At 36.7% G+C, this 27,937-nt stretch overlaps 1 long non-coding RNA gene across 1 annotated transcript; it reads left to right on the forward strand.

Moving 5' to 3' along the window:
- LOC116419048 lies at positions 1–27,937 on the forward strand. The gene is made up of 4 exons (XR_004229274.1): positions 1–112; positions 1,313–1,431; positions 23,114–23,362; positions 26,807–27,937. It is a non-coding gene; the product is annotated as an uncharacterized LOC116419048 (long non-coding RNA).

Consider the following 27,937-nt stretch of genomic DNA (forward strand, 5'->3'; position numbering starts at 1 on the left):
AAGAAGAAGGAGAAAGAGAAGAAGGAAAAAGAGAAAGAGAAGAAACAGTAGGAGGAGGAGGAGGAGAAGATGGAGGAGAGGACTTGATTACCAGAGCAACATTAATGGGAAGGTATGTAAGATGGACAGTTAATGACATAGAAAAAGGGACCAGTCATGACACTTGACATTTTATTCTTTGAGATATAAAAGGGCAGACAGATGAAGATACTAAAACCGTTTATTTGGTACAGAGAAAGAAACTGAAGGAGTTTATACCTTCAGATGGCCCATATTTTTGCAGGAAGATGACTAAATTATTTTCTGTGTGAAGCATGAGACTGGTGGTGGGAAATAAAGGCAGGGGAAAAGATTTGGTGAGGTGGGGAATAAGAAAAGACATTAATGAGAGATCAATAAAAGGATTGTTGAGTAGCATCATGGGGTCCAGCAGATGTAGTAAGTGAAATCAGTATGACTTCGTGGTTTTTTCCAGTGAGCCACAGTAGCTTAGGAGTAGGAGAAGTGAAATTGGATGATGGGATTGTCCTTGAGTTGAGGGGATGGTGGAAAGTTTATGAGACAAGGGGATCTAGGGTAATAGTGGTTAATGAATGACATTCTTCTGATGTGAACTTAATAGTTCTTTCCATAGGAAAATTTGCATGAATTGATGCATAGCAAAATGTATAACCAGGAAAATAATGACTACAACAATATAAATGGAAAAAATAACAACAACAAAAACGAACTAAATGCTTCTTGGAGATGAGAAAATGTAATTCTAACTCTTAAATGACAAACCACTTCAGTATCTTTGCCAAGAAAACCATAATGGGGTCACAAAGAGATAGATATGACTGAACAACAATTTACTTAGGTGGAGAACTAGGTATATGGAATATTTCATTTAGTGTCCAACTCAGTTTAAGGGTTAGTTTTTCTGAATTGATGTGGACAGATTTTTGGTCCTGGTTCAGGAAGTCTCAAGTTTAAATCCAGTCTCGGACGCTTACTATCTATATAATTCTGAACAAGTTACTTAACTGCTCTTAGTCTCAATTTCTTTGTCTGTAAAGTGGGGGCAAAAATCGAATTTACTTCACAAGGTTGTTGTGGTGATCAAATGATATAATATTTGTAAATTAAATAGCATAGTAACTGGCACATAGGAGGGACTTAATTAATGCTAATTCCCTCCTTCCTTTTTTTTTTTTTATTACAAGGAATGACTCAATAGGGAAGAAGAGAGACATATTTTTAGTAACAAAACTGATGTGAAAACAAAATGTATGAATTTAAAAAACGATTTTGTTTCCCCTTCTTTCCATAGCACCAAATCTTACATCTGCAATGATTCTGACCATCTGTATTATTTCTGTTGCTGAGGACGAGAGAACACATGAATCCCCTGTGCCTCCCACTCTGCGGGTGTGAATCAACCCATATTTGGTGAGCTGACTCATGTATAGTTCTAAAATAACCTGGAATCAATGCAAATTTATAGTGGACAGTAGTTAGATATGTAATGGAAAAATGGGCTATGCTCCAAATTATCTTAGATATTAGACTATAAACTCTTGGAAGGCTTGGAATATATAATTTAAAGAAAATCTTTCTACCTATGGCATAGTAGAAAAACTGTTGGATTTGGATTCAGATGATCTAAATTTGAATATTAGTTCTGATGCTACTTGTGTGATCTTGGGTAGGTCATTTCAAATTTCTAAGCTTCAGTAAAATCTGATGTCTGTAAAATGAGGGGATTGGATTAGATAGTACAATGAGTTCCCTTCAAATTTGATATTTATAATCCCAAGCCCAGGATTTAAACAATGTCTTACACAGAAAAGGGTTGGTGCAACATATGGAGTACTGGCCTGGAATTAGGAAGTCTCATCTTGAGTTTAAATCTGACCTTAGACACTTACTAGCTGAGTGACCTTGAGCAAGTCATTCTGCCCTATTTGCCTCAGTTTTTTTTTTTATCTGTAAAATGAGATAGAGAAGGAAATGGCAAAACACTCGGTATCTTTCTCAAGAAAACCCTAAATGGGATCATGAAGAGTGAGATACAAATGAAAAAAACAATAATAAATATTTGTTGAATTGAGTTGGATAAAAGAATGTTTTTTTTTTCCTACAGAATAACATTTTGGCTTATTTCTGAAGAAAGTAATTTTGAAGCATATATTTTGATAGATATTACTTGTTAACTCTCCAACCCTGCCCCTGCCCAATGTTGTCAGATCATTGCCACTCAAACCCTCCTAAAGAGATAGCTTTACAAGAGACAAGTTCCATAGAAATCAGAAGGACATAGAATATATGATGTGTACAAGTAAGCTCTAAAAAGCTGATCATTATTATTATTATAAACATGTTTAATTTTTAGAGGATTGTTACTATCTAGTAATTCCCAAAGGGTCAAAAGTTATGTTGCTTGCCTATATATTGCTAAATTGTTTTCAGTAATTAATAGAATGCAAGTATTAAATGAGATAATATGTGATATAAGTGTATGGAATATGCTTGCAAATCTATTTAATTTTGTCTTCTTAGCATTTGTGTCATTTTAAAAAATGATAGTTTCAACTTAGATAAGAAAAGAAAATATTGGGGTGCTCCCAACTTGTTTTCTTATCTCTTTATCCTCTTTTGACTTTTAAAGATATCTCCATTCTTAAACTGATACACTGGATATGGGAAAAGATGTCAATGTAGTTCTTAATTATCATCCTTCACATTAAGATGATTTTCTTTATCTTAACTCTTTCATCAGATACTATTCTTAAATATGGATCACCCCATATTTTAGAAAAACAACAATAGGATACAGGATATTTTCCTTTTCTATTCATTCAGTAAACATTTATTTGGCTCCTATTTTGGGCAAGGTCCAATACGCTTCCTTCAAACTGGAGGTCCTGTAGTGCAAAGGAAAGAATGGTGAACTAAAATCCCAATGACTAAGTTTGAACTATTTCTGCCTTGCTGTACAAAATGTCAAGGACTAGGCCAAATTCATCTTTGTGCCATATCTTGCAGAGAGAATCAATCCCAGAGACTTGTTGGTTTGTTTAATTCATTTATCACCTTCTAAAAAATCATAGCTAGATGGCTAGATGGCACAATGGATAAAGTGCTGGGACTGGACTCAGGAAGAATTCCTTTCTGAGTTCAAATGTGACTTCAAACACTTAGTAGCTCTGTAATCCCAACCAAGTCACTTAACCCTGTTTGCCTCAGTTTATTTATCTGCCAAATGAGCTGGAAAAGGAAATGGCAGATCACTCCAGTATCTTTGTCATGAAAACCCCAAATGGGGTGGAGAAGAATTGGACACAACTGAAAAATAACTAAACAAGAACAAAAATCAAAGCAAATGAATGATAGGATTTTAGATCCTCCAATTATAAAAGCAGAAACAAGCAAATGGACAGGGAATTAGTGATTCTTTGGGGATGTGTGAATACTGACAGTAGGCAGTCTCAAATTGCTTATGAATACAATTATAGTCAGCACTTAAAATAATCAAATGAGCTGAGATTTCCTCGGTGGGTAACTCTTTCTTTACCAATACTAACTACCCAGGTATAATTTAGGACACTTCTATTGGTAGTTTCCTGAGGCATACAGAGATTTAACACTATTCATAGAGTAAATTTCAGGAATGGAATTTGAACTCAGTGCTCTTGATTCTAAGTTTAGCCCCCTGTGGTCACCTGTAGTTAAATAAAATCTCTGGGAATCTTAAAAGTAGGGCACCTTCCCTGGAACATATTGATGTGTGGAATTCCTGCTAAAGGTTTGAATATGAATAAGTTGTTGGAAATGTCCTATGAACTTTAGCTGACTAAGAGTTAAGACTAATGAACTCAATTTACGGGACATACAAAAATGAAAAAAATTAAGGACAAAGATTTAAAATCATTCTAGTGATTTAAGAAGTAGACTATAAATTGTGTTTCTTTCATCATAATTGTATGTTAGTTCACTACTCTATAAACCATTCTTAAGCCTTTACTTCTTGTCCTACACATGATAAATAGATGAATTCAGGCATCTTTTGTCATACACAAAAGGAGTAAGCAGACAAATGTAAAAGCCAAGCAAAGTAAAGATTAAGCAATATCCACAGTATAATTTCTGAAGATATAAATCCAGTCCATTAAAATACAACCCTTAAATGTTTTTCTTTTTTAAAAATAATTTTTATATCATAGCCATTTCTGAATATTCTTTCACCCCTCCCATTACATTGTCTCTGTCTCCAGAAACCTTTCCTTGTAAGAAAGAAAAACCATTCAGAAAACCAAAATATCTATTATAGCATCACCTGCCCTCAGTCTTACTTAACAATATATGCAACATCTCTGACCCAAGTAGATCCTCAGTTTTTTGGCTTAGAAGATATATATATGATCTAGGTGATATGATGGCTAGAGTACTGGATACAGTCAAATGAACCTGAATTCAAATCCTACCACATCACTTGCTAGTTGTTTGAGTATAGGTGAGTGATTCAGTGTCTCTAATTTTCTTGATTTGTAAAAAGGGATCAAATGTAGCACATATTTCACATGGTTGTGGTGAATGTCAACTGTACAAATATAAAGTGCTTTGCAAATCTTAAAATGATGGTTATTATTATTAATATTAAGTTGGTGTTCTCTAGGACTTTTGCTCATTTTTCAATTACTCAATTGGACTTTCTTCTAATTTAGTTTTTTGTTCTTTTTTCATTCAATTCCTATAGTTATGGTATATTTCTGGTTATGCTTGTTTGATTTTGTATCAGTTCCTAAAAATCTCTTCATGCTTCTCTGAGTATTTGATTCTCTTCAGTTTCTTCATTTGCAAAATAGAAATAATAATAGCACCTACTTCAGAGTTGTCCTGAAGTTCAAATGAACTATTATATGCAAAGAACTTTGCAAATCTCAAAGCACTATATAAATGTTAGCTGTCGTTGTTGTTAATGTTGTTATTCTTTGATGAATGCTTCTTGCAACTTTTAGCCACACTTAAAGAATTTATCAATAGACTGAATAAAAATGATAGTCTTTGGAACTGACAATCCTTATTTGTAATCTACTCCATGTTTCTCAATTTAGAATAATTATTACTCTCCTTTTTTTCTCTCATTATTTTAAGTTCCTCTCCACTTTACAAAAGCACAAGGTGCACATACAGACATACCTTGAAAAATATGAGAGCAAAGGCTCTCAAGGTAGTAGAAATTTTCCAATTCACTCCCATCTAGGATAATATTAAAGAGCAAAGGCATATGAAATTGGGCTGATCATCTGATTCAATCAAGCAGCAGAAAGAAAAAAGAAAATGCCATTCCTGAAATTCACTTTTCTATCATCTCAATGGCTTGATACCTTCCTCAATCACCCACCTAATGTGTAGAAAGAAGGAAAACTTTTTGAAAAATCAGTGACAAAGAAAGATAGAATCTCCAAATTATGAAACACAAAATGGATTACTATCTATCATTTTTCCTTGAACCTATCTCTAATACTGGAAAAAAATTCAAAATACTTTTTCTGATTTTTTTTCTTTAATTTTATTTCAGTGACCAAAAATTTGAATTTTGCTGGGTTAACAAATTGATATTTCCTTATTTTGGCTGAGAAAATCAAGTTGGGAAGCTTAGTATCATGCTTGATTCTTTTCTTATTCTTACCTTCTACATCTAATCGGCTGTCAATATTTTGTCAATCCTACCTATATAACATCTTTCACATCTCTTTCTCCTCCCTGCTTCAAGGTTTCTATCTAAGTTCACGCCTTCATTGTCTCTCATCTCCATTATTATAATAACCTCCCAATTGGTCTCCTTTGTTTCCAGTTTCTGCCCACCTCTCATTTCTCAAACACTGTTATTCCTTACCTCAATCCCATAAAGTATGGAGCTTCCATTTCAGTATAAATCAATCAAATCACCTCATCTCACTTAAAGAAAGTGTCAAGATACTAAACCCTGATACGTTAGCCAGGTAAGAATACTTTTATATTGAATCAATCAATTGCAGGCTTTTCCTACTTGTGAGGAACATCCTTTTTCAATTTAGATGTCCTTGAAAGACCTTGAATGAACTGATGGGATGTTTCATAGAATGTACATGTTCAGATTGGTTGACAAAAGTTGGTCATATTCTGTGGGTCATTAGTAATGTACCAGATAAGTTCAGAACCTAGAGGTTCAAAAGATTGATGAATCATAAAGAAGGGTTCTGAGAAGGAATAATTTTTGAGGGATGTTCCTTTTTGAAGAAGAATAGCTGGGTGGCACAGTGATAGAGCAATGGGCCTGGAGTCAGGAAGAACTGAGTTCAAATCTGGTTTCAAACACTTACTGGCTGTGTGACCCTTAAAAAGTCACTCAATCCTATTGGCCTTAGTTATCTTAAATGTAAAATAAGCTGGGGACATGAAAAGTCAAGCATGACCAAAATGGTTGAACTGCGTCAAACCAAAACAAAAATAATGTCCCTCCCCACATCTTGATGATAACAGGGTCTTGTTAAATTGATAGAACTAAAAGATGTTGACTTTTCATTGGCATTCTAGCAGCATCTCCAGTCCAGCAGCAGCTGACAGCAGTGCCTGAAATAGAAGTCAAGAATAAACTTGACGTAATAAGTAAAGTCAGATTCAAAGTTCTATAAGAAGGCCAGCAGAAAACTGTACCCTTATCTGCCATATCTACAGGGAATGTCTTGAGTTTTTGTAACTATGAGTTACTCCCTTTCTACATGACCTCTCAAAGCTTCAGGAGAGAACAATGAGGCCCAAGGTCACAAATAACAAGAGCCAGAGGAGGATTTGAATTTAGATCCTCCTTGGGTCTTATCTGTTTATTCCTTACCTGGACCCCATAAAGAATGGAGCTTCCATTTCAGTGTAAATCAATCACATCATCTAATCTCACATAAAAAAGTGTCAAGATAATAAATACTACTGCTACCTTAGCCAGGTAAGAATATTTTCCAGTTAAATCAATCAATCAATCACAGTTCTCTTAGTATGGAAAACATCCTTTATCAATTTAGTATCTTTGAAAGACATTGGATAAGTTGGAGTCTAGCATTCTATTTATTATTCTATGTTGTTGTTCAATCTTTGTGATACCACATCACACCACTATTGTCCATGGAAATTTCTTAGCAAAGATAATGAAGTGGTTTGCTATTTCCTTCTCCAGCTCATTTTACAGACGAGGAAATCAGGGCAGACAGGGTTAAGTGACTTTCCCAGAGTCACATAGTTAATGAGTGTCTGAGTCCAAATTTGAATTCAGGGCATTCTGAATCCAGGTCCAGGGCTCTATCCACTGAGCTATCTAATTATTCTATACTTTAGCTATTTTACACTAAACTCCCAGCCCCAGGACCAGGCATTCTGAATCCAAGTCCAGGGCTCTATCCATTGAGCCATTTAGCCATTCTATATTCTAAGCCATACATCTATCTATTCTACACTAAACTCCTAATTCTAGGACCATCTCTATATTTCATAAAGAAAAGATCTGAAGAGAAAAAGGAAGGAAAAAAGGCTTTGTTGTACCATAAAAAGAAGGGGATTCCTCTTGCCACCCTCCTGAGCACCAAAACAGAAAACTTTAACAGGAGAAATACTTTGGGAACATACCAATATTGAAGCCTACTCCCTAACACTTTGGAATATGGACCCCAGCCACATACATATGGAGTTTCTCATTAGGCAGGACTAAACACAGAATTTAGCAAGATAATGATCACATCAGAGCTTTTCTTTTCATTTAAATTTGGCATTTTTGAATGAGTATCCAGAATAAGGTCTGAAACTTGTTCGTGTCCTTAAAATGTTTTTTGAACATTTGCAGCCTGGTAAGCTTTCACTCTGTCGTAGATTAGATTCAATTTGCTTCAGTTTGATTCCATTCAATTCAATGTAATGAACATATATTGAGAGCCTACAAGGTGAAAAGCATTGCTTTAAGCTAAGAAATAAGAAAGGGCCCTTCTCTTGGAGTAGTTTTATCATCTAGTAGGGGAGCTGAGATATGGACCCACAGAACAGGGGGAAAGTTCACTGGATTTCCAATCAGGAGACCTGGATTATAATCTAGCCATTCTTACTTGTCTAAATTTCCCTTAATTTTTAAAACAGCTTAAAATCTGCCTTCTGCAAGAAGTCTCTATGCATTCTTTCCCACCTCCCAATCAAGGCAAACACCTTGACCTTAGAGACTACCTCCAATTGACCCTGTATATATTCTGCAAGTACATAGTTTATTGCAAGTTACTGTCCTTTAGACTGTAATCTCCTCAAGGGCAGGGACCGTTTTTTGCTTTTTTTTGTATTTTTGCTATTTGGCACAATTTTCTGGCACAGAATCAGCACTTATTCAGTGCTTACTGACTTGACAATTTATGTGGGTCTCAGTTTCTTCATCAGCTAGATTAGTGAGTTGAAGAGGCAACTCTAGATTTATGATGCTACAACTAATTAGTATACAAAAAATGAGCTCATCTACAAAGCATATATGAAAGAGGTATGAATGAATAGTCATATGAATTCAGAGGAGGGAGAAGGGTGGAGTTTATATGGAAAAGAAAGCATCTAATCTGTGCTTTAAATCATGTATAAGATTTTAACAGAAAGAAATGGGAGAGCTAGCAAGGCAAGATGGTAAGATTGCCTACTTGGCAAGTGGTGAGTAATTACTAATAAAAATTGACTTATATTATGCTTCCCATTTATTATCTCCTTTGAGCCTTATAATAACCATATGGGACAGGTGCTTCAGGGATAATTGCTATTCTTTTACTGAGAAACCGAGTTTCAGGGAGGTTTAGGTGACTGTGCATGGTAATGTGACTTGCAAGTATCGAAGGCAGAAATCAAATTTAGGACTTAGAATCATGGTTCTAGATCTGCAAGGAGTCTCAGGGGCCATTTAGTACAGCCCTGTTCTCTTATAGATGAGTAAACTGAGAAACTGAGAAAGTGAATTGCCAAAAATTATATGTGTAGTAAGTTTGTTGTTGGTTCATCCTTAGTTCTTGAAGAGGACCAATGACATTAGGAGAGTGATGTCTTGACTTGCAAGTGAATTAGATTTAATGAGGCAGAACTGTGCAAAGTCATTGACCACACTCTCTTCTCCAGAGTCATCAGAGTACAGTGATGTACATAATACATAGGTCAAGGCCCTTGGTGTGGTGGGAGATTTTGTTTTTTTAAAAGTTAAGTTCTTTCTCAGGTCCCAGTTTATCTGAGGCAATAGCATTCAGTGATTAAATTAAGAATTTAGACAAAGATGGCTTAATTTGCCTTTACAAAAGTGTAGAGGGGAAGATCCTCAAACTTTCTGGTAGTAAAGTAGACAATAGTATTTACTATGTATTGTTAAGTGTAAAGTATATATAAATATACTTTATTTATATATAATAAATAAATAAAATATACAAATATAAACAAAAAAAAGAGATTGTCCCTGCCTTCAAGGAGCTTACATTCTAATATGGGAGGGCAATACATAAAAAGTGATCTGAAAAAGTATATGAGGATATAGAGGACAGTAGGTTAGAGATGGAATTTGAAACCATATCCAACAACTCTAGAATCTCTTCTATAAAAGACCCGACAAATATGTTCAGCTTTTGCTTAAAGATTTTACTTTTTTTAAAAGAAGCTGCTATGTCACCAGGTAGCCTACTTTTCCTTGTTATAACTATAATTATTAGGATTTTTTAAAAAATGACATCACACCTGAATTTGTCACTTGATTGATTCTACCCTAATTCTGCCCTGTAAAAATCAGCAATACAAATATAATGTTTTTTCCTCAACAATAATTCAGATACCCAATCAAAACACCCCTACATTTTTGAGTGATCCTCTTATGCTATGATTCTAAGGTCTTTCCAATCTTTGTTATTTTCCTCTCTTTTCCTTGACAGCTTATCAACATCTATCCTAAAATGTGATATCCAGAATTGATTTGGGCCAGATTGTAGATGGCTTTGAATCTCAGGATAGGAAGTTTGAACTTAATATTGTAGACAGTGGGGAGCCATTGAGGATTCTGAATGATGTGATCAGAGGTGCACTTTAAGAAGATTAATATGACAGTGAATTGAAGTTGGTAGAGACTAAAGGTGGGAAGACTAGTTAGGAAGCTATTGTAATAGTTCATGTGGGAGGTAATTAGGGAATGAAATAGGGTGATGATAGTAGGAATGAAAGCAGGGAGGAGGTGTAAGAGAGATTTCAGAGCTATATTCTAAAGAACTTGGATTCTGTGGGTATGGAAGGAGAGGGAAGAGTTTCAAAATGATTGGAGTTTGGGTGGTTGGTAAAATGATGTAGTCACTGAAGGAAATAGGGAAGATGGGAAAATGTGGAGAAAAGATGATCTGTTGGATTTGGGATTGGGTATTGCCATATTTGTTGGATTTCTAGACCATAGGAGAATATATACCTCAAGGTTATGTTGAAACAAAAACTTCGTTTTGGGTGATTTCCCACCTTTCTTCTGAGCACTCAGTCCTGGCATTCTCATAGTGATCTTCCCCATTTAGGCCAATTCTGTCCAAAATCTTTTTATCCATCCTCCCCCTGACCTCTCTCCTGTCTTCATCCTGATCAAAATCTACTGTCAATTAGTTATCATTCTGGAAAGGATGTGACTAACTCACTTCAAGATGCTAATGACCGAAGATGAAGCAACATGTCAGCTTTCGTAAGAGTGTTTGTTTGTCTTTTCACAGAGGATAATACCTCCCTCTAAAGTCATGAATCACTAATGATGGAATTTTAGATGTTAAAACCATAATAGAGAAAAATTGGGGGAAAGAGTCTTTCTCAAATCTCAAACACTGGGTACCCACTTTTTTTGCCTATGAATAAGACAGATCCATAAAGCAAATTAAATAATAAATGAAATTTACAGAACATTTTATACTTTTTTGCTCTTTCATTTGAGCTTAATAAGAACCCCAAGAAAGAAGTATTACAATTATTTTGATTCCATTTTATTCACAAGGAAACTGAAGCTCAGAAAGTTTAAGTGGCTTGTTAAATATTACAACAGTAGTGTCAATGATGGAAATTGAACATAGGTCTTCCCCAACACAAGACTATTATTTTATTTACTATACTGCTCTGCATTGTTAGAAAGGGGAAGAGAGAAAGTACATATTTGTGAAAAAGAAAGAGAATGATAGGTTGCTTTGGAGAGGGCATTTTAACAGCATTTCTATCTTTTGTCTGTTTCTAGGGACCATTCATCATGGAAACATAATAGACAGCATTTTTATATGTGGTAATGAATTTGTTTTTTATGTTCCCGTTTAATAGGCAAAGAAACTGAAGTTTAGAGAGATTAGATAAAGTATCCTTGGTTGCAAAACTAAGTAAGTGCCTGAGGCAGGATTCGAATTCATATTTTCCCTGAGCCATTCAACTGCCCCCAGTTTGTTGTGAGATGTTCCATGAATCCACGGTGCTTTATGTCCCTCCATCTGTGGCCAGTAGGCCAGTACTAAAAGCCAATGTCTCATGGATAGGGGATAAAAAGAGTTAATCAGTGAATAAAATATTAGATCAGTTTATGAGAATGTTAGATTAGGTTAGTCTAAGGAATTGTGAGATCACTTTATCTAAATGTCTCATTTTACAAATGAGTAAACTGAGGCACAAGCAGTTAACTGAATAATTTACGATTTATGTACCTGATTAAAAAAATGCAAAACCATGATTCAATTCAGTCCTTGAATACCACACAACAAGTCATTTTTTGAAATCTCATTTCCATTTCCTGTAACCTGATCTGTGGGGCAAACGAGAATCACTTAGTATTGACCCATAGATATAAGGCCCCAAAGAAATAAGGCAATTAAAAATGAAATATTTTGTAGCTAAGAATTTAATAGAAACTAGAAAACATGCTCCTTCTCTCCCTCCCTCCAAGCCATAGAAAACAGACCTCTATTTTGTCAGGATGGAATAATCATCCAGTGAGTGAGCTCTTCTTTATGGAGAGCCCATGGATTTCTACTTCATCTACTTCAATCCATTCCTAATCAGGGATCCTCTCTAGAGCATCTCAATCATATAGTCCTTGGATGGTACGTGAAAATAACTCTGGCTCAAGAGTTGAGAAAACCTAGGTTCAAAGCTCACCTCTTATTTATCTGTAAAGACGTTGAGCAGGGAGTGAGTGAAAGGGAGAAAAAGCAGGCATAGACACTGAGAGACATACACATATTGAATAGGTTGCTGACAAAGTGTGAAGACTTGATTACAAAGTCCCCCTCTGATGCTTATTATGTGGTGATCTTAGGCAAGAAATTTAAGCTTCTTGGGTCTCAGATGAAAGAACGTCTAAGGTCATTGCTTTAGTTCTTTAATTGTATGATCCTAAATAATAGAGCAATTAATCAGTCAGCAAGTATTTACTAAATGTTGACTATATAACAAGCACATGTGTTGAGGATCCAAAAAATAAAAAAAAAAAGAAAGAAAAAAAAAGTAAAAGAAGTCGATGGCATGTACATATGCAGGTATATACAAGCTCATTTATTGTTTGTCCTTCATTTTCAAAGAGGATCAGTGACATCATGGAGTGATGCCTTAACTCATGTGAATTGAATTTAAGTGAGACAGTGTCTTCCGGAGTCATTAAAATCTAAGTGGGGAAAAAAGTCAGGATGGCCTGGGATGCAGTGCATGATCTTGGTACCTAATCAATCAGCTGCTCCACAGTGCCTGCTTCAGCTCCCTTCATGCTCATTGTAACCAATTGTTCTCATCCACCATTCCACCAGAGAAGTCTTCACATGCTTGGGGTAGACACCCCCTAAATTACTGACAAGTTTGAGGTCAATTGGTTACCCTCCAACTGGTTTAGCCCATCTGCTAAAATGGTTTATTGGAGTGTGTCTGCTGCACAAGCTACAGTTTCTTGGAGCTACAAGCCAAGGATTCTAAGGAACAAGAGTGAGGAGAAATAACTTTCTAGGTATGGGAAGAGAGGAGGGAACAAGCATTTATTATATACCTCCTGTGAGCCAGGCACTGTACTAGGTTCAATCTTTGGTCTCAAGGAACTTATATTGGAGGTTGCCACAAGTATACATATACACATATTCATATACATTATGTACATATATAAAATGATTAGATGAGAAAGATGGAAACTCATTGCTATTCTGGAAAAAAATATTGGAACACCAAGAATCCAAAGCATAGTCTTTAAATGTGAATCTGGTCATGGCTTTCTGTATGTAAAGAACAAACAATATCTCATCATTATAAGAGCTGAAGGAATCCCAGGAACGGTGTAGTCTAGAGGGTAAAATGTTAGAATTAGGATGAAGAAGACCTTGGTTCAGATGTTGTCTTCTGACACTTATCAAATGTGTCAGTGTGGGGAAATCACAACTCTGAGTCTTAATATCCTCAACTGCACAAGAGGGAGATGAATATTTATATTATTCATTTGATAGAAAAGTTTTGATATTCTAATAAGACCATCAATGTATACTACTGTGTAAAATTTAAAGAACTGTGTAAAAGTCAGATATTATTAATCCAATCCTCTCTTCTTTTTAGAGCTCTTCTTTAGGGTTGTTCTGCTAGTTTCACTTGAGTTCTTTCTAAAATCCTACAAAATTCAAGGGAGATTGCTTTCATTATGTAGAATATTTTTATTCATATGATTTCAGAGTTATAGAAATCCCTACTTATTAGGGCCAGGAAATCAAACATGTCTAGACTGGAATCCATTTTTCCCACTATCTTCCTCACCCCTCCCTTGAATACCTCTATTTCCTTCTTCCAGTTGAGGTACCCATGCCTGTCAAACACATTTACATCCCAACAGTCACCCTCATCCCCATCATATGCAATTAGCTGCTGAGTCCTTTTCCCTTGACTTCTCTTTTATTTATCCCTTCTCTCTATTAAGATGGCTACCACCCTAGTTTGGGCCTTAATGCCTGCTCACCAATGTTGTTATCACCCAAGTTTGGTCTCTCAGGCCTTAATCTTGTCCCTTTCTAGTAGATCTTCCACACAGCTTACCAAATGGCTATTTTAAAAGTGCAGGTATGACTATGTCATTCTCTTGCTCAAAGGATTCTGGGACAAAATGAAAAATCCTGTTTAGGATATAAAAACCTTCACAATCTGATGGTTTTGCTCCAGTTTAGCTTTCCAGGATCATTACATATTCCTCCCTTACTCACACTCTATGTTCTATCTAAAGTGACTGACTTGAAATTCCTTGTAGGTAACAATATTCTTACTTTATACTTTTGCATAGATTATCCTGCATTTCTGTAATGTTCTTCCTACTCAGTTCTGACATGGAATTCTTTTTTTAAATTTAATTTTTTCTCAATTGCATTAAAACAAAAATCAAACTTTTAAAAAAAGCTTTGATTTCTATATTCTTTCCTTCTCTTCCTCTTCTCCATCCTTGAGAAGGCAAATAATTTGATATAGATTAACATGTGCAATTATTTAAAAAATTCCATATTAGCCATATTACAAAAGAAAATGCAGACCCTCACAACTAAGAATAATAAAGGTTAAAAAAGTATTCTTCAATCCACATTCAGACTCACTCGGTTTCTCTCTGGAGGTAGATCTCACTTTTCATTTTAAGTCCTTTGGAATTGTCTTGTATCATTGTACTGCTGAGAATAGCTAAGCCATTCACAGCTAATCATTGTGTAATATTGCTGTTGTGTACAATGTCCTCCTGGTTCTGCTCACTTCACTTTGTATCAGTTCATCCAAGTCTTCTCAGGTTTTTTTTTTTTTTAAATCTTCCTGCTTATCATTTCTCACAGCTCAATAATATTCGATCACAATCATATATTGCAATTTGTTCAACCATTTACCAATTGATGAGCACTCCCTCAATTTCTAATTCTTTATCACTACCAAAGGAGCCATTATAGATATTTTTATATGTGTAGGTTGTTTTCCTTTGATCTCTTTGGGCTACAGATCTTGTAGTGTGATTTGGAATTCTTAAAGCCTTTCAAAGCATAGTCCAAGTCCTGGAGTACCACCTCCTATATAAGACTTTTCTTTATTGTCCATATTTTAACATTGTCCCGGCCTGATCAATTATTTTGCATTTACTTTATGGGTATTTTGATTTTCTCATTTGTATATGTGTCATTTCTGTCCAGTAGGCTGTAAAATCCTTGAAGGCAGGGACCATTTTGTTTTTGTCTTTGGATCTCTGGCCCTCAGCACAATCTCCAACACTGAGCCAGTGCTTAACAAATACCAAGTTGCATTGATTATCTTTTGCAGAGGGAATGGAGAAAGTCTGAGTCCCTCTGTCTCCCCCAAACTGGAAATATAACCATCACCCATGGTCTAATAGACATTGAAGGTTTGACCTGCTCTGTTTCTGACCTGAGTTGATTTATTCTTACTTGGCCAGCTTGGTGTCCCCTTGTTCCCGGAGTAGGATAATCATCATGTCAATGCTAGATATGCAGGAATCAGATATATCCCCAAAGTCACAAATTCAATGAATCTATCAGTCTCAGTCTCCCTACTAGCAGGGACTGACTACAGAAAGGTGTGATAATAAGCCAATGAACTGATGTTTCCTTCTAAGGTTCTTGGCTTTTCAATCATGTCACACAGCAACCTGAGCTGAGTGAATGCCAGAGGAGTGACTACTTCTCAACATTTTTACGAGAGCAACAAATACAAAATTAAAGGGAAGAGGGGAGCACGTTGAAAATAATAGCAGTGACAAGAACCTGGATGGATGCTCCTGAACCAAGAAGTTAATATTTTATTTTTTGCTGTCCCCCCATCCCATCCCCTTACATTGCCAGTCTGAATGGTGATAAGGAGACAGGCATGTGACTGACCAGATATTTGCTCTAACTCTGGCAGAAGGAGAAGAAATGCCAAGTTTCAGCCAGAGGCTGGAAAAAGATGGTTGGAGGGTAGAGGAAAACTAGGTGTCATTGCATACCTACTGTTTTTCCCCCATGAAATTGCAAAAGATACATTATTAATATTTAAAGCAATGCCGTCCCAGAATAAGCTATTTTTTCTTTGCATCTTTTCATTGTCTTACTTTCTTCATTCTTTTTATATCTAAAGAGAATAGACATCGTGCCCAATGCCAAGCACATACATGTATCTTAATACACATACATTGTTACAGGAGGTGATAAACATGTTATCTAATTTACAACACACTGCAGGATTTGAGATCTGGGGTCTTGAACCCATGCTTAATGCTTTGGTATTGGAGTACATTTACTTTTGGCAAATCAATTCTTCAGGAAAAGGCATGAAAGGCTTATAAAAGAGCTCAGAAAGCTTTATGGACATCAAATATCAATTACAACGCCACATTTTGGTGCTGTGACTAGGCGAATCAGAAACATATGGATTAAGTTTCCTTATGATATCTAAGCATTGGGAAGGAAAGGTTGGGCATACAAAAATGTGTTGGAAGTGTTCTGAAAGCTTCACTCTCAAGATATCATTCACATCTTGGATCAGCCTTCTCTGGTTTTGAAAGACTGAATTCATATCATCATCCCAGAAGTAAACACTTTGCAGGGCACAGAGACCAGGAGGAGCAAGCCCTTCCTTGATGCTACAGGGTGGACTCAGGAGGAAGGGCATATTCTGATACACTCACACTTTTGTCACGGTGCTGGAATCAGACCCAGGGAAGTGTATTAGGGATTCACCGAGAGATAAAAGCACGATTTTGCTTTTCTATTTTTGGACCAAGCCTTATTTGTGTTTATTGTTGTGCCTGTTTTCTCATGCCAGCTGTGGGACAGACAGGATGCTGCATTTCCCAGGAGGCCTGAGGTGCTTAAGTTTGGGCAATATAATTTCATCTTTAGATCATTAAGGGGCTATGTCTCTCCATAGGAATGTGGAAAATATCCCAGAGACAACATTCAGACCTATTAAAATGAGAGGGGGAAGAGCCCTGACAAGCAAATGACATTACTCTAGCTGCTGTAGATTGTGCTATCTGGGCTGCTTTATGCTCTCAGCATCTAGAGGAGAAAAATCTTCAAGATTATCTAGTCCTTACATGCTTAATCTTTGTTTGCTTAAGTCTTGGAGGAACACTTTGGCAGCAGTCTGTAGGTTTGTGGACCCTCTCTCAGAATCATGTTTTTAGATGCATAAAATAAAATACATGTGTTTTTACAAAGGAACTAAATTATATTGAAATACTGCTATCAAACAATAAAAGTTTATAGGCCCCAGGTAAAAAACTTCTAAGTCTAACTATCATGCTTTAAAGAAGAGGAAATAGACTCAAAAAGTAAGGTAATTGTTTGCAGCGACATAGAAAGTAAGGAACAGAATTAGGATTCAAATCAAAGGTTTCTGAATCATATTACATCACATCATAGATCATATTATATATCATATATCTCTTTTCTCTGCTCCCCTTCCTTTTCCTCTCTTGTTCTCCTTTTCCCTCATACTCCCTCCCCTTCTTTCCTTTCACCTCAATCTACAGGTTAGAGTTATCCACTCTCCCAAAAACCAACCAAGCAAACAAACAAAAAACATCCATACACATGGAATAATGCCTACCAGCATCTTATAGCCTAAGGGATGAAATGTATAGCTATAGTAATTTCAATTATAAGGAAAATGAAGATAAAGCAACCATTAAATAGGACCCTCTTAATAATGATTATTATATAACAGCCATTCCAAGAATATTTTGCTCTACTTAGTTTTAATGTGAGTTAATGGTTGAATCCTATTTATCTTTCCCTGATTCAAGGAGTCAGGGAAGTAACCACATTCCTATCTTTTCCCTTCCAGGGAAATCCTTGAATTTTGCTCACTCTGATCTGGTGAAAATACCTTTAGCTGTTGTTGTGTTCTCTTGTCTCTCATTTGACATCTGTGATTCCCTTTAGACAGTGTGACAGTAAGTCACATACCTTTTATGGAAACTCCCTCTTTATATAACCTATGTATATTCATAATTTCTTTATTTGATTTCTTTTATCTCTCCTGCTTCAACCATGTGCTCTTTTTACATCTTCCTAATTTCAAGATAATACATCCTCAGAGAAGAATCAAGCATCTGGACAAATGGTCAGCAGCAGGATCCATCACATATTTGACAACTTTATTCGATTTACTTTTGTAACCAGAGTCTGGAGAAAGTGCAGACTCCATCAATTTGCTTGGATGGTGCAACTTTCCCATGTGGAGAGTCTGAGAAGATTGCTTCAGAGAGTGTTATGATAAAATGGAAGGAGTGTGCCTAGAAGAGAAAATATAGCTATCTTATAACCAGTTCTGGTTGACTAGCCACCAGGTAAATGATACAACCAGGAGGCTCTTTGGTTGTGGAGGCTTTCCAAAGGCCAGGCCAGTATCCATCATATACTCTCTCTCATGCTCGATGCTCTATTTTTTTATTGGATGGTATCCAGTGAGAAACAATGCTATATAAGGGAAGCCTTCTTCCCTTTGAGACTAGGAGATCCTGGGAAATGGACTTTAATTCTTGGTCTCGTTATTTATCCTTTTCTGTTCTAAGTGAAGGGAGTGGAGCTTCCTTGATTTTGGGAGTTTCAGAAGGTCTGGAGGGCAGCTCAATATCTAGCATTTCGGAGATTGAGGGAGCTTTGGCGTGCTGGCATTTACAGACTGAGTTTTGCAGTTAGTGCAATAGCAAAGCAGAGGAAACAAGAGATTCATCTCCATAGAGGAAACATAGGTAGTGTGGGATGAAGCTCATGATAGCAGAGGACAAAGTCCCTATACCCACTAGGTCAGTCTTGGGAACTCTGGAGAGGCAGATGTACTTAGCCTGATTCTGAGAGAGAGGTCTGGATGATATACTACTTAAAACTTTCTTTGTGACTGAGCAATGAGAAGAAATATCCAAATATCTGCAGGGAAAATCACGACAAAATTGCCTAGCTTTGTCCTTAAACTAGAAACCTGCTGAGAGATAATAATAATAATAATTATTATTATTATTATTATTAAAAATTAAAAGAAATGACTTAGAAACGGTCCCTTTTTTCTTCCTGAAATTAGCAAGCAACAGAGGATTTTTTTTTCTTCTGAAAGCCTCCTTTAGAAAACTCTTAAGATAACAAAGAGTGATACCTAGCGCTTGACTAAGTATAATGAAATAGGTTCATGTGAAACAGAGACGGTCTTATTTGTGTCATCTCTAAACATGTTTCTGCCTTTAGGATCCATGTCTTTTTTGTCCCTTCTTTCAGGTACCTAACCTCGCAAGGGATTTGCCATTTCCCAACAATGGAGAGTAGTTAAAAAACAAAAAAACAAACCAAACCCCAAAACCCAGCACAAGAAAGCAACGATTCTGATTAAGTAAATTCCATTGAACTCTTTCTAGTAAGCATTATTCAGGTCAGGAATGCTAATTTGTCCTGCAGGGGGCTGTGGGTAATTACCCAGAAAAACTAACAGCTTTATTGAGTTGCTACAAAATAGTATTACTGACTGGTGCATTGTAAAGGCAGACAACCTTGATATGTACTCACAGAAGAGGGGGGATTTGGGCTCTTGCCGTGTCATCCCCTCGTCCCCAGCCCCCCAATACGCTTTTACAGACCAGACAGAAATGAGAATAAACGGCACTTTGCTTAGCAAAAGAAAGCGTACGGCAGCGTGGCTTCCGTCTTAATAGTCAAATAAAATTAGCGGCATGCAAAACGTTGAAGGAGGCAGAAAGCGCCGGGGGAGTGAGTGCCACCCTGCTCCGGTCCTCCTGGCACTTCGCAGCTCGGTGCATATTTAGAGTTGTGTTGAATCCGAACCGTCTTCAAAAAATGAAGCGAACGTGGCACCTTGGCCGAGTTCCAGCTACCTCAAAGAAATGCTGACGGTCCGAAAATCGAGATAATTTAGTCCCATATGGGAATCCATACCACAATTATATTGTCCCTGTTCCGACACAGCCCTGATTTTGCACTTCTTTCTGTGTGCCTCCTTATAATTTTAATTCCCTTCCCCAATAAAGCAATTTACATTCACGTAGTCTTCCTGGCGAGGGCAGAATGAGGGAGAAATCTGCAACATGACCTTGGTCTCTTTCCACTTGATTACAGAGAAACAAAACTCCACGACTAAATCTCTCTCTCTCTCTCTCTCTCTCTCTCTCTCTCTCTCTCTCTCTCTCTCTCTCTCTCTTCGTCTCTCTCTCTCTTTTTATCTGTCTCTATCTCTCTCCGTGTCTCTGTGTTTCTCGGTCTTTGTCTCTTTCTCTCTCTGTATCTCTGTCTCCCTCTCTCTGTCTCTCCTCTCTCTCTGTGTCTGTCTGTCTCTGTCTCTCTCTCTGTCTCTCTCTCTTTGTCTCTCTCTCTTTTTCTCTCTCTCCCCCTTTGTCTCTCTCTCTCTCTCTCTCTCTCTCTCTTTTCGTCTCTCTCTCTCTTTTTATCTGTCTCTATCTCTCTCCGTGTCTCTGTGTTTCTCGGTCTTTGTCTCTTTCTCTCTCTGTATCTCTGTCTCCCTCTCTCTGTCTCTCCTCTCTCTCTGTGTCTGTCTGTCTCTGTCTCTCTCTCTGTCTCTCTCTCTTTGTCTCTCTCTCTCTCTTTTTCTCTCTCTCCCCCTTTGTCTCTCTCTCTCTCTCTCTCTCTCTCTCTCTCTCTCTCTCTCTCTCTTTCTGTCTGTCTCTTTCTATCTCTCTCCCTGTGTCTCTGTGTTTCTCGGTCTTTGTCTCTTTCTCTCTCTGTATCTCTCTCTCTCTCTCTCTCTCTCTCTCTCTCTCTCTCTCTCTCTCTCTCTCATGATGGACCATCACACTACAAACCATGCTAGAAAACTGACAACGTATAACAATCTGGAGGATGACAATTCTGCTTCATTTAGAAACATGGACATGATTTATATATCCTCATTTGCTCATTTAATGCACAGAGACCAATCATAGATTCAGATCTGGAAGGAACCTCATCTAATCTATCCCCCTCATTTAAAAGATGAGGAAACTGAAATCAAGAGAAATTAAATGGCTTGTCTAAAGTAACACGGGCAATAGGATATTCAAATAGATTATAGATACTTCTCAGTCTACCAACCATAACTATATCCTATAACTACTGGGCTTTTTTCTTGTTTCTCTGCCTTTTTTTTTCTGTGTCTCTGTGTGCATTTCTCTTGTCTATCTATCTGTCTGTCTGTCTCTCTCTCTCTTTCTTCTCTCTCTCTGTGTTTCTCTTCTCTATCCTGCTCCCATCTCTCTCATCTTTCTCTTCCCTTATTTTTCCCTATAATTTTAATTATCATCTTTATGCAGATTTATATATTTAATCCCATTGCTTTCTGCATTATTGATGACATGTCAGATTTTCAGAAAGGATGTCCCATAGATATTTCAAATTCAACATATTACAAACAGGTCTATTATCTTTCCCTCTAAATCTACCCTTCTGCTGAACCTTCTAATTTCTTTTGAGGATACCATCATCTTTCTAGTCACCCAAGTTTACAACTTTGATGTTATCCTTGATATTACTCTCCATCCTCCCTTATATCCTTTCAGTTGCCAAATCTTGTCCTTTCTCCCTTCACAGAATCTCTTACATCAACCCCTTTCTCTTTAGTCCCACAGCCTTGTCTACCTCATTTCAACTTCTCATCACTTTATTCCTGGACTATTGCTGTAGCCACCTAATTGATCTCCTTGCCTCAAGTCTCTCCCCACACCAATTTACCTCCCACACAACTGCTATAAGGATTTTTCTTAAGTGCAGGCCTGGCGATATCATTCCACTACTCAATAAACTCTGGCTCCCCATCATCTTTAGGATCAAATATAAACTATTCTTTTTGATTTTTCAATTCCTTTATAACCTGGGCCAGACCTATCTCTACAATCCATTGTGTATCATTCTCTTTCCTGACTCAGTGGTATGGCCCAGTTGATATTGGTTCTTCACATATGACATGCCATCTTCCCTATTTACCCCTTTGACCTTGTCTAATCCCATGCCTGGATTTCTTTTCCTCCTCATCTCAACTTCCGCGAATGCCTCATATCCTTTAAAAGTCAGTCCAAGCAACACCTTCTATAAGAAGCTTTTTCTGATCCTCCCCCAACTCAAGGTGCCCTCCCTCCCAATTGGGAGGTTTATTTTGTATGCATTCTGTTAAAATTATATGGTGACATTATCTCCTCTAGTAGAATGCACGTTTGTGGAGATCAGAGTGTCTAACTTGTTTTTGTATCCTCAGTGCTTATCATATATAAATTAGGTACTTAATAAATGCTTATTGATTGATAAAGGTAAGAGATAAAAGGACTAAATCCAACCTCCTCATGTTACAGATGAGAAAACTGAGGCTAAGGAAGTTAAGATCTTAAGGATCATGGAGGTGTTAGCCATTAGAAGCAGATTTCGAATCCTGGTCCTCTGGTTTCAGAGTCAGTGTTCTTTGCATTATACTCTAGTCCCTCCTTAACAAATAGCATTAATAAGGAGCTGACCTACAATTAAAAAACAGGTCCTCTAATATCAATCAGAGTTATCTTTGTTGTGAAAACTAACAAAATCTCCTTGAGTTACACATGCACCTATGCATGTACATGCATCCTTGCATGTGTGCACATGTGTGCAGACATCCCAACATTCACAAGATCCTGAAGAGGAAAATAGATGCTCTTAAGAAACTCTGAGATTTGAAGAACTAGGAATTCTCAGCTGTTACTAAGTCTTTCCCTTTATTGAAATAAATTGAAAAATATGGTTGTTTGATTCACTAAGGCCTACCCTGACACTTCATAAATGTTTAATAAAACAATAATAATTTCCAGAACTTTGTTTTTGATATAATTTGCTCCAAACAGTGTCAAAGTTTCATATTCATTAGAAACATGTTTCCTTTTGGTCTCTCTCTGCCAGCCTTAAATGATAAAGCTGAACATTAAAAACATGTGGAAAGCATAATCATATCAAACAATTAAACTTTGACTGAAAGTAGCATTATTAACTTTTTTCTTTCTCTCTTTTTCTCTCTTTCTCTCTTTCTTTTTCTATCTCCTTCTCCCTTCCTTGCTTGCTTGTTTCCTTCCTTTCTTCCTTTCTTTCTTCTTTTTAATCCTCAGAAGGGGAAAATTAAGCAGGCAAGTTTGCTGTCATTATAAAGGATGAAATTTGAGAAGTGGAATATTCAAGAAGCAATCATAAATCCCACTATTTATTCTGTGTATTGAAAAATCTCCCATCTTTCTTTGGTCTTATTCTTAATTGAAAGAGAGAACAACATTCTCAGGGAATGAGCAGCATCCTGATTGGAAAATGCTATTTGGGATGGATCAATTTGTTTCAATACATTTTGCAGTCATGCCAAACAGGTAAGAAAAGGATGGGAGCATTTGTTTTAATCAATCAATTAATATTTATCAAGCACCACTAAGTGCCAGACACACTGTGCTGAGTACTGGAGACACAAAAAGAGGCAAAATCTTGAGCCTTCAAGGAACCTACAATCTATTGGAGATTTAGATTCAATTTCCATTTTATTTTAGGGTATGGGTTCAAAGGAGGAGAATGGGAAAGCCTTTCTCTAGGATCATAGGATTCAGAGCTGGAATAGACATTAATGATAATCTTCTTCAACTCTCTTAGTGTATTATTCTTTAAAACTGTGTTGTAAAAATTCTATTGATGCCTTTTATTTCTACATTATAAATCACTCTTGATGTAATACACCTCAAAGAGTTAAAGCAAAATGAACCAATACACTGACTGCACCATGCCACATCTACAATTCCCCACATCCCTACTGAAAGGAAGAAAGCAGATTTCATCACACGTTCTCCAGGATCAAGACTGATGGGTAGGCTGTCATGGCGGATAGCATACTTGACTTGGAATCAGTAAAATCTGAATTTGAATATTAAATAGCTGTGTGACCCTGAGCATATCACCTAGAATCTCCCAGTCTCAGTTTCCTCCTTTGTAAAATACAGCTAATAATTGCACCCGTCTTCCAGAGTTATGTGTATCAAATGAAACAATAAATATGAAGTATTTTGAAACCCTATTATCATATAATTATTAAATAATACTATTATTATTGTTATTTGCATGTATATTATTGTAACCATTGTATACTTTGTTTTCTTGATTCTGTTTATTTCACTATGCATGAGTTTCTACTTTATACTTCCCATACTTCTGTGAAATTCCCATTTCTGCTGTTTCTTACAACATATTCATATGCCACAATTTATTCAGTCATTCTCTATTAAGAAACCTAGTTTATTTCTAGTTTGTGCTATCACCAAAAGTGCTGCTATGAATATTTTGGCATATGTGGGGACTTGGTGTTTGTCTTTGATCTTCTTTATGTATATATATATAATAGTGCTATGAACTGTTTAATTATTTTCCCACACAATTCCAAGTTGTTTTCCAGAATGGTTGAATCAGTCCACAACACCACCAACAGTATGTGAATGTTCTTGTTCTCTCACAGTCCTTCCATTTTTGATCATCTTTTCAACTTTGTGTAATTCCCTCTCATTGTACAAATGAGCAAATTGTATTGAAACATTTGCCCAAAGTCACACAAGGCATTAACTTGGATCTTCTATCTTCACATTCAGCACTCACAAAACAATTGGTTTTCAGATAAAATTTCCATATAGTGTAATGGAATTTATATAGTAGAATTTTTCATTAGAAAAAAAGCTTCCTGAGGGAAGGGCCTGCTCTATTCTTATCCTTTCTATCACCAGCACTTCATACAGCATCTTCTATAAAAATTGATTTTGATTCATGAATTAAACTTGCTCTCATTTCTCAAGAGTGAAAGGAAATGATTGAAAATATTGAATCTTTGAATGGAATGGAAATAGAGAACGTTATAGCTGTAGGAAATACTTTTTTGGAGAAGAAATACTGAATCTGGAGTTAGAAGATCTAGGTTTGAATTCAAGCTGCCATTTATTATCTATGTGTATTTGGGCAACTGCTTTACCTTGTATCAGTTTCTTTTTTTATTTTTTTAAATGAGGGAGCTGTACATGATGATCTGTGAGATCCTTTCCAGTTCTAAATCTGTGATCACTTAATAAGTCCACAAACATTTATTAAGCCTCTATTATATACCAGGCACTGCACTTGATACCGTGTTTTCAAGGACAGAAATGAAATGCAGTTATTCCTTCCACATCATGACTTTCCCCGTCACAATTTCAATATATCATGGTTTGGCATAAGAAATTAAATGGGAACTTTTTGGGAGTTTTTCAGAAGCTGCAGATGACATGTGAAAGCCAGCAGACGACACAGAAAAAGTTTAAAAACTCAGAAATGCATAAAATATATATAGTTTTATATAATAACAACATATTTCATCTTTTAATACCATAATAATTCAGATTTCTTCTCTGATATGAAGAGGTCAAAAATCTTAAAGCAGATTTTCCAGCTCATGGGGCACTGCACCCCTAATCTTCATGATGTGGAAAGGAATAACTTTAGTGCCTTCCTTCAAAAAGCTTATAGTCTATCAATTAAGGAAGAAAACATGTAGTGATATCTACAAAATATAAAACATACATTAAAATGAAAAGTGTATGCATAAAGATGTGAGCTCGGCACTGGGAAAATCGGCAAGATCCGAGGGCTCCATTCCCTTCTCTGACACATACTATGTAACAAACACTGGACAAATCTTTTAATTTCTCAGTAGCTCTGGCATCCTTTAGATCACAAATCACATCTCTGCCGTGGTAGAGGAAATACCTCCCTTGGAAATCCCTACTCTAATAAAAACCCCAGGTCCAATAAAAACACAACAAAACAAAACAAAAAAAAAAAATCATTACTCTGATGTAACAAGACAAATTATTCAGGTGAATACATGCCCATCTAGCAAACCCAGACCACTTTTCCCCACCATCCATGTCAAAATCATTTTTAAAAAATGCTGGGAAGACAGCGTTACCTATAAAAGAAGATGGCTCAATAATAGAAAGTTCAAACTGCTCACATGTACTAATAATGAAATACACTAAAGTATTTTTCATTCTTTCTACACCCTGACAATGACAGAAAGGAGCCAACGGATCATTCCCCCTCCCCAGTCTCCCCAGGGACTCAGTGGCAGCTCTCACTTTTCACTGTAACTGTAACCCATGCCTAATAATGGCATTTTAGCTGGAATTTTTTAAAGAAAAAATCAATAGCATCACAAATGCATGTCTTCTGCAGACCTAGCCTTGAGAATATAAAAATCGTCTTTTATTGTGACTCATTTTAAGGGAAAATGAAGACCATATGCATTGCTGGCAGACCTACAATATCGCTAAGATCATATTAAGGAGTGTGAAAGAGTGAGTTTGTCAGGTTAACACTTCTGGTTTTAATAAGGGTTTTGGTTTGGACCTTTATTTCATTACTCACCTCGGTCTTCATCTAGCAGTCCTCACTCAGGCAAAATCCTACCTCCCTATTCCCCGCCCCAGGGTGCTAAAATTGGACCACTGGGGGATTCCTGCCATCTAGTTCCGTCTGCTTTCAACTATTGAGTGGATAAGCACCTGAGAAATATTATCATCATATTCAGCTTCCCCATTATCATTAACACTCCAAACACAGCTAGCTCTGCAAGTAATAATTATTAACATGAATGTTAGTTCAGTCTAATTTGGTTCATTAGCAGGATAACGCCTTTGATTTCTAAAGAGGCATCGTGACACTTTAATCAGGGGGTAGGACCAAGCCTGGTTATCGGCCGTCATTTACATCACTTTAAATTTTTTTTCTTCTTCTTCTTCTGCCAATAGGGGTATAGTAAGGAGGGAGAGAAAGCAAACCAGCTTCTGCAACTTTCTACCCTGGAGTGACTTGGACCCTCTGCCTGTCAGCCCAGAATTTGTTCTATTGGAAGGAAAAATCTTGCAAGGATTACAAAGGCTGCCCTGTGCTTGTACACTGCTAAATCCCCACATATCCCCACATGCCATTGGAGCCCGCTGGCTGCCTGAATCAGCCTCTCCTGTTTGCATACAGGGGATGGCTGGTGCAAACAATTCAATGGAGCAGCCAGCCTGGCACAGATTAATCAGGGTGTCAGTTTAGCTCGGTGCCAGTTGTTAATCCACTGGGTTTACATAAAACATGGAAAATGGGGCTTTGTTATTTAAACAGGTCTTTCAAGCTCTGTGGACAGAGCTCTTTTTTTTTTCTCTCCTTAAAAAACATTTTTTTTTATTTTATTTTAAACATCACAGTACTACTTGTTAGGACCTTAGTATTATGATGTCCCCTTCAGTGCAAGTAAGGGGATGTGATTATGGTAAATTCATATAAAGATCAAAATACTCCATGTTCCATCACAGTTATAAAGTAATCCGAAGAGCGTAACAAGGCTCATATAATTGCAAAATAACCTCAACTTTTTGTGTGTGTGTTGCCGATCCTTTTGGCCATCAGCTGAAATCTATGAAGCCTTTTTTCAGAAGAAGGAACATTTTTAAATGCATAAAACAGAAATATATAGGATTAAAAAGGAAACTAATTCTACTGAATGAAATCTATCAGAGTACTAAGGAAAAAACAAAAGAAATAAGTTATGTCTCCCAGTTTAAGAGCCTGTGGGCTAGTGAAAGAAATTCATTGGGAAGTAGTTTGGGGGCTTCTTTCCATAAGAGGTGTTGTCTTTTCGCCACATCACATATTTTTCTTCTAAGTGATTTCCCATGAAAGGAAGACAATACACCTTGAGTTGGAGCGAGGACTGTATTGTGCTTTGAAGACAGAAACAAAGGCAGCCAGGGGGCCCCTAAGGAGAGATGCAGTTTCTGTGGGTGATAGAATTAGGAGGAGGTTTGGTGGTTTGAGGGGCCTTTGTGCACTGATCCCTGATTCACTTAGGCAGCCGCAATGCCATTAATTCGAATTTTTAATCATTCTGA

This window comes from Sarcophilus harrisii, chromosome 4 (genome assembly GCF_902635505.1).
Source record: "Sarcophilus harrisii chromosome 4, mSarHar1.11, whole genome shotgun sequence".
Lineage (NCBI taxonomy): Eukaryota > Metazoa > Chordata > Mammalia > Dasyuromorphia > Dasyuridae > Sarcophilus > Sarcophilus harrisii.